This window comes from Adelges cooleyi, unplaced genomic scaffold (genome assembly GCF_023614345.1).
Source record: "Adelges cooleyi isolate 19-005CV unplaced genomic scaffold, UGA_ACOO_1.1 ACOO_flye_CR_arks_rails_tigmint_CR_PRNA_30, whole genome shotgun sequence".
Lineage (NCBI taxonomy): Eukaryota > Metazoa > Arthropoda > Insecta > Hemiptera > Adelgidae > Adelges > Adelges cooleyi.
The window spans coordinates 83,675-91,174 of record NW_026095971.1 but is presented as its reverse complement, the minus strand read 5'-3'; the positions used below and the strand labels follow the sequence as shown (position 1 = coordinate 91,174).

At 64.1% G+C, this 7,500-nt stretch overlaps 1 protein-coding gene and 2 non-coding genes across 4 annotated transcripts in view; 2 read left to right on the top strand and 1 right to left on the bottom strand.

Annotated features, from left to right (window-relative positions):
* LOC126839287 (probable ribonuclease ZC3H12D) overlaps positions 1–7,500 on the bottom strand; it is an 82,233-nt gene that overhangs the window by 26,924 nt on the left and 47,809 nt on the right. The gene's annotated exons all lie outside the window — the stretch shown is intronic.
* On the top strand, positions 5,566–5,723 carry LOC126839462 (5.8S ribosomal RNA). The gene has a single exon (XR_007685885.1). It is a non-coding gene; the product is annotated as a 5.8S ribosomal RNA (ribosomal RNA).
* The window catches only part of LOC126839457 (large subunit ribosomal RNA), a 4,328-nt gene continuing 2,992 nt past the window's right edge, over positions 6,165–7,500 (top strand). Inside the window, exon 1 of the ribosomal RNA XR_007685883.1 lies at positions 6,165–7,500. This exon is cut by the window's right edge and continues 2,992 nt beyond it. This is a non-coding gene — a ribosomal RNA (large subunit ribosomal RNA).

The window sequence follows — 7,500 nt, the reverse complement described above, 5'->3', positions numbered from 1 at the left end:
CGGCGCGCGGGTCCGACGAGAGCGGCAGGCGCGGTCCTCGGTACCCGCGTGCGCGCGGGTCCGACGAGAGCGGCAGCCGCGGACCTCGGTACCCGCGTGCGCGCGGACCTCGGTGCCCGCGTGCGCGCGGGTCCGACGAGAGCGGCAGGCGCGGTCCTCGGTACCCGCGGGCGCCCGGGTCGGCCGAGGGCGGCGGGCGCCGGAAAATAATTTTGATTTTTATTTTTGTTTTAGGTAGGCGCCGAACTACTCGGTACCCGCGTGCGCCCGGGTCGGTCGAGGGCGGCGGGCGCTGGAAAATAATTTTGATTTTTTTTTTTTTTTATGTAGGCGCCGAACTACAATATAATATGTATATATATATATATTCTACAAATGAATATAACTTTTGAACGGACGAAAGAAAATACAAATTTTTTTTCACCGATTCTGTTTTAATAATTATTTCGAATAAAACTCAAAACAGGTAAGTGCAATAAAAACCACGGTGCTTATAGCGCGAACGAGTATGAATCATTAAAAAAAAATATATATATTTTCACTAGAACATATAAGAAACGAACTATCAAACCGATATTGAAATATTGACAGAACATTTGAATGCCGTACGAGTCTACCTCGTCTTCGACACATCTCTTTTCGGTTTCCGCGTTAACATTTCAATTATTTAAACAATTTAATTGCTATAATAAAAACGAACGAACCAAGAAGATCGTACAGTATATAAAAAGCACTTTTTTAAAACGATCCGTTCAAAACGGACGGACGAGACGATAACCCGACACAAACGTAGTATTTAAATTTTTGTTCACGATTTGTGGTGGTTTCACGTCAACTCGGTCTGGACGTGTGTGGTTTCTTACGGTTTTTTTTTTTTTTTTAAGACCTCCGCGTGGACCCCCGGCTTTAGGCACTGTACAATAGCATACGACACGAGGTTTACTTTGGATTTTAAAAAAATCGAATTTTGTCCGGCTAAATTTGCGTTTTGGACCACTGTGCGGCGGTAGAGCGAAAAAAAAAAATTCGAAAATTCCCGACCCCCCCCAGCCCCCACCGAGCCTAGGGGAGGGGCCCCCGTGCTATTCAACGCACCGTGAGGGCGGCCCGGAGCGAATCGGCGAAAAAAAAAAAATCGAAAATTCCGACCCCCACCCAGCCCCCACCGAGCTTAGGGGAGGGGCCCCCGTGCTATTCAACGCACCGGGAGGGCGGCCCGGAGCGAATCGGCGAAAAAAAAAAAAATCGAAAATTCCGACCCCCCCCCAGCCCCCACCGAGCTTAGGGGAGGGGCCCCCGTGCTATTCAACGCACCGGGCGGCCGTAGCGGAGGGTTTGAGCGAAAAAAAATTTTTGACCCCCCCCTCCCCCCCCGCCGTAGGTGGTGACCGCCTACGGTCGGCGGGGAGCGGTACGAGAGTAAAACGTGGGTCCGTGCACCGACAAAATCGACACTATATAAGGGAGTAGGTGTGCCCGCCGGAACGTCCGTCCTCTCGGGGCGCGGACGTCTCGGCCGGTGCCCGCCGAGTCCCCGTACTACCGCACAGCCGAGGGCCTCGTCTCGCCGGTCGCGCGGCGCCGCGGCAGCCACGGCTGCCCGGCCCGCGCTTCCCGCGGGGCGACGGACCCATCGCCGCGCTCTCGGGCGCGGCCCGGCAAACACACACAACCGCCGCGCGGCGGCCGCCTGCGGGCGTCGGCGAGAGCCGGCGACCGCCGTCGGTCCGACCGCGCGGCCTACCGAAATCAGAACGACGGCTCCCGCTACCGTTCCGCGGTAGCCGAGCCCACGGAGCCCGAGCAGTCCCGCCGCGGCCGGCCACAGCGCCGCGCCCGGCGGACGCCCGGGGCCGAGCCCGGGTCGGCGGACTTCGCGCCACGACCCGACTCGCCCCGCACGTCAGCGGCTGGGGACCGAACGACTCTTAGAGAGCGAGAGAGAGCGCACGCCGAGCGGCAGCCCACGCGGCGCCGTCTCGGCTGCGCGGGGCGAGCGGCCCGGCCTGACGGCCGGCGACCGCCGCCCGGCACCGCGGCTCGCGGCGCCCGCGGACGCGGGCGCGCGACGGCCGGCTCCGGCGACCGGCGGCGACCACGCCGCCGCGCCCGGGAGAGAGAGGGATCGCGCACGGAAGGACCGCTAACGTCGCCCAGGCGACGAGGTCCCCCGGCGCGCCGACTCTCGACCCCGGAGCGCGGCGGCGCTGGCCTCCGCCGCGTCCCGGCGTCGTCCGCGCGCGCCCCGCGCCTCGCGCGGCGCCCGTGCCCGCGGTGCACGCACAAACACACACAAACGGTCGGCCGCGTCCCCGTCTCGCCCCGGCGAGGCGGCGGCCGCGGCCGCACCGCGGAGACCGCGCGGCACACGCGCGCCGGTCCCCGACGACGACGACCCGAGCCCCGCTGGCAGCGGACGCCCGGTCGGCGGCCGACGGCCGCGCCCCCGACGCCCGGACACACAACGTGCCGGGCCGTCGGGGCCGCGCGCCGTCGTCCGCCGCCGGGCGCCGCGCTCGCCCGCGGGCTCCGCCGTCGTCGCGGCCGGTCGCCGCCCGCGGTCGACGCGCACGTACGTACGTCCATATAGACGGCACGAGATCCCTGGTTGATCCTGCCAGTAGTCATATGCTTGTCTCAAAGATTAAGCCATGCATGTCTCAGTGCAAGCCGCATTAAGGTGAAACCGCGAAAGGCTCATTAAATCAGTTGTGGTTCCTTAGATCGTACCCAAGTTACTTGGATAACTGTGGTAATTCTAGAGCTAATACATGCCGACAGAGTTCCGACCGGCGCGCGTCCGCTCACGCGGTCGTGCCGTCGGAAGGAACGCTTTTATTAGATCAAAACCGGCCCGTCGCGGTCGCGGCTCCGGCCGCGGCCCGATCGCGGCCCGCACAAAGACCTGGTGACTCTGAATAACTTCGAGCTGATCGCACGGTCCTGGTACCGGCGACGCATCTTTCAAATGTCTGCCTTATCAACTGTCGACGGTAGGTTCCATGCCTACCGTGGTGGTAACGGGTAACGGGGAATCAGGGTTCGATTCCGGAGAGGGAGCCTGAGAAACGGCTACCACATCCAAGGAAGGCAGCAGGCGCGCAAATTACCCACTCCCGGTACGGGGAGGTAGTGACGAAAAATAACGATACGGGACTCATCCGAGGCCCCGTAATCGGAATGAGAACACTTTAAAACCTTTAAACGAGGATCAATTGGAGGGCAAGTCTGGTGCCAGCAGCCGCGGTAATTCCAGCTCCAATAGCGTATATTAAAGTTGTTGCGGTTAAAAAGCTCGTAGTCGGATCTGTGTCTGGGCGGTGCCGGACCACCCTGGCGGCCCGGCGGCGCGAGGCCGGTCGTCGCGGGACCACGCGTCCCGCGCGGCCGTCACCTCGCCCGTCGGCCGCGTTGGGTGTTAGTCACCGGCACGTCGGCCGGACGTATTGTCGGCAGGCGGACACGCGTCCGCGTCGCCGGCGGACCGCGCGCGGCCTAGCGTCGCCGCGCGGCCTCGCCGCAGCGCCGCGGACGGCGGCCGCCTACTCCAATCTTGCTGCGCGGTGCTCTTCACCGAGTGCCGTCGGCGGGCCGACACGTTTACTTTGAACAAATTAGAGTGCTCAAAGCAGGCTCAAATCTGGCGGCGGCGGCCTCACGGCCGTCACGTCAAAAGGCCCTGAATACTGGTCGCATGGAATAATGGAACAAGACCTCGGTCCCGCGCATCTCCGCCCTTCGCGGGCGCGCGAAACCGCCCGTTCGCGGGCGTTTCCGTGTGCGGGCCGCCGGACGCCGGTACCGCGTCGCCTCCGGGCGCCGCGGCCGCGCGCTCCGCCGGGCCGGTTTTCGGGACCGGAGGTAATGATCAACAGAGACGGGCGGGGGCATTCGTACCGAGACGTTAGAGGTGAAATTCTTGGATCGTCTCGAGACGAACCGACGCGAAAGCATTTGCCAAGTACGTTCTCGTATGATCAAGAACGAAAGTTAGAGGTTCGAAGGCGATCAGATACCGCCCTAGTTCTAACTGTAAACGATGCCAGCTAGCGATCCGCCGGCGTTTCGTTAATGACCCGGCGGGCAGCTTCCGGGAAACCGAAGCTTTTCGGTTCCGGGGGAAGTATGATTGCAAAGTTGAAACTTAAAGGAATTGACGGAAGGGCACCACCAGGAGTGGAGCCTGCGGCTTAATTTGACTCAACACGGGAAACCTCACCAGGCCCGGACACCGGAAAGATTGACAGATTGAGAGCTCTTTCTTGATTCGGTGGGTGGTGGTGCATGGCCGTTCTTAGTTGGTGGAGCGATCTGTCTGGTTAATTCCGATAACGAACGAGACTCTGTCCTGCTAACTAGGCGGGTAAACCCGGGTCGGCGGGCTGGCCGCGGCCTCGGTCGTCGGTCCGTCCGCCGGTCCGGCCCGGTATCCCCGAACGCGTTCGCCCGTCGTCCACGGCGGTCGTCCGGCGCGCGGTTGCGCCATCCGCGTCCCGGCCGTCGCGCGGGTCGCGTGCCGCGGCGTCGGGGCCCCTCGGGGTCTCGGCGTCGCGTCGCGCGGCTCGCCGGCGGTCGGGCTCCGCGGTGAAGCGCGCCGCGTCCGCGGCCGTCGCCGGCGGATCACGATACGTTACTAGGGCTACCGCCGGCTCCCAGGAGCTTAAACTCTTCTTAGAGGGACAGGCGGCGGACGAAAATAGCCGCACGAGACTGAGCGATAACAGGTCTGTGATGCCCTTAGATGTTCTGGGCCGCACGCGCGCTACACTGAAGGAATCAGCGTGTGTTAACGTTCCTGGGCCGACAGGCTTCCGGGTAACCCGCTGAACCTCCTTCGTGCTTAGGGATCGTGGCTTGCAATTTTTCCACGTGAACGAGGAATTCCCAGTAAGCGCGAGTCATCAGCTCGCGTTGATTACGTCCCTGCCCTTTGTACACACCGCCCGTCGCTACTACCGATTGAACGACCGCAGTGAGGTCTTCGGACTGGACGCGCGTGGCGCGTCCCCCCCGGGGGACCGCGTCGTCGCGCGTCCGGGAAGATGACCGAACTCGGCCGTTTAGAGGAAGTAAAAGTCGTAACAAGGTTTCCGTAGGTGAACCTGCGGAAGGATCATTAGTGTTAGCGCCCCCCGGCCGCCGCCGCACGAGCGAGCGCGCCCGGTCCGCGCGGTCGTCGCCGACGCGACGCGGCCTCCGCCCCAGCGGCGCGAGAGCCCCGTCCGCAGTCGCCGCGCCGTCCGCGCCGGTCCCGGCCGCGCCCGACCGCCCGACGCGCGCCCGCGGGCCGACACCTCGGCCGTGCGTCCGCTCCCGAGCTCCGTCTCGCGGACCGGCCCGCACGCGACCGACCACCCGACTCGCGAGTCCGCGCCGGCCTCTCCCGCCCTCGGGCGCGGGAGGCCGCCGCGGACCCGACCGGCGGGGCGGACGTCCTCGCGGCGTCCGCCCCGACTATCGAACGCACCACGCTCTCACGCCCGACGGAGCCTAACTGTCGGGCGCATTTGTCGCCGCGTTGTGTTTACACGCGCGGTAAGAAAATATTATAAAAAAAAAACACCCGACCCCGAACGGCGGATCACTTGGCTCGTGGATCGATGAAGACCGCAGCTATCTGCGCGTCGTCGTGTAATCCGCAGGTTATACGAACATCGACCAGTCGAACGCACATTGCGGCCTCGGTGACCCGCGGGTCCCGGGCCACGCCTGTCTGAGGGTCGTATACAGGAAACTCGGCCAGACCGCACGAGCGCCTCCGGGCGCCCGTGGCGATTGGCGACTAGACCGGCCCCCGGGCCGGTCTTTCGCTCAAGTACGGACGGCAATTGTCCCCGGTACCGCGCCCTCGTGCGCGCGTCCCGTCCGCCCGCCGCGCGCCGGCGCGAGCGTCCGCCCGACCGCCGCCCCCAGGGGCGGCGTCGCGCGGCGCCCGCCGAGCGCGCGGCCGGGTCGGTTGACGATCACTCCGCCGCCCTCCGGGGCGCCGGACGTGTCTCTCCGACTCCGAGATGCGGGCGCGGACGCGCTCCCGAGCCGCGCGCGGCCGTCGACCGCGCCGTCAGCCGCGCGAGTCTCCGCCCGACCGACGTGCTGCGCCTCGTGCGCGCGCGTCGCTCGGCGGGCTCGCGTAAAAAAAATATTTTTTTCATACCGAAGTGTTCCGACCTCAGATCAGGCGGGAATACCCGCCGGATTTAAGCATATTAATAAGCGGAGGAAAAGAAAACAACCGTGATTCCCCCAGTAGCGGCGAGCGAACAGGGAAGAGCCCATCGCCGAATCCCGCCGCGCACTTTTGTGTCGCGGCACGTACGGGAGTTGTGGCGTACAGGCCGGCCTCGTTGCCGCCGCGCACGCGACCGTCCAAGTCTCCCTTGAACGGGGCCATGGCCCGCAGACGGTGCCAGGCCGGTAGAGGCGGTCGCAGCGCGTCGGGATCGGACCGCGCCTTCGAGTCGGGTTGCTTGAGAGTGCAGCCCGAAGCGGGTGGTAAACTCCATCTAAGGCTAAATACGACCACGAGACCGATAGTGGACAAGTACCGTGAGGGAAAGTTGAAAAGAACTTTGAAGAGAGAGTTCATAAGAACGTGAAACCGTTCGGGTGTAAACGGACAGAGCCCGCGAGTCCCCGCCGGGCGAATTCACGGTCGGTCGCGCCGCCGGCGTTCCCCTCGGGGAGCGTTCGTCGGCCCGGCCGGCCGGATCTTTCGCCCGGTCAGCGGACGTCGCGACTCGTTGGGCGCCGGCCGAAGGGCCCGGGTGGCGGTTCGCGCCGACGGCCGCGCTTGCGCGGCTCGCCGGCCCGAACCCCGGTGCTCCTGGTCGGCTCGCCCGACGGCAAGAACCGTCGACGCGGCCCCGCCTCGCGCGGGGCCCGTCGGTCGGCGACGAGTTTCGGGCTACTTTCCGACCCGTCTTGAAACACGGACCAAGGAGTCTAACGTGTGCGCGAGTCAACGGTGACCGTAACGAAAAACCACATGTGGCGCAATGAAAGTGAACGGCCGGCGGTCCGCTCGCGGGCCGCCGGCCGCGGACGATGGCCAGGCCACCGAACCCGCTGGCGTTCAGAGTGGCGCCGGTCCGCAGTCCGGGGGCGTCTCCGCCGGGTCGGCTTCGGCCGTCCGGGGGCGCACCCTTAGCGCACACGTTGGTACCCGAAAGATGGTGAACTATGCCTGGCCAGGATGAAGTCAGGGGAAACCCTGATGGAGGTCCGCAGCGATTCTGACGTGCAAATCGATCGTCTGAGCTGGGTATAGGGGCGAAAGACTAATCGAACCATCTAGTAGCTGGTTCCATCCGAAGTTTCCCTCAGGATAGCTGGCGCCGAGGATTGTCCCGCCCGTTCGCGGGCGAAAGGACGCCGGTGGGGCTCCGCGCTGTTGTCGGCGCGGTATCAAAACCGAGTCGTAACACGGAGGATGTCTCATACGGTAAAGCGAATGATTAGAGGACATTGGGGCCGAAACGACCTCAACCTATTCTCAAACTA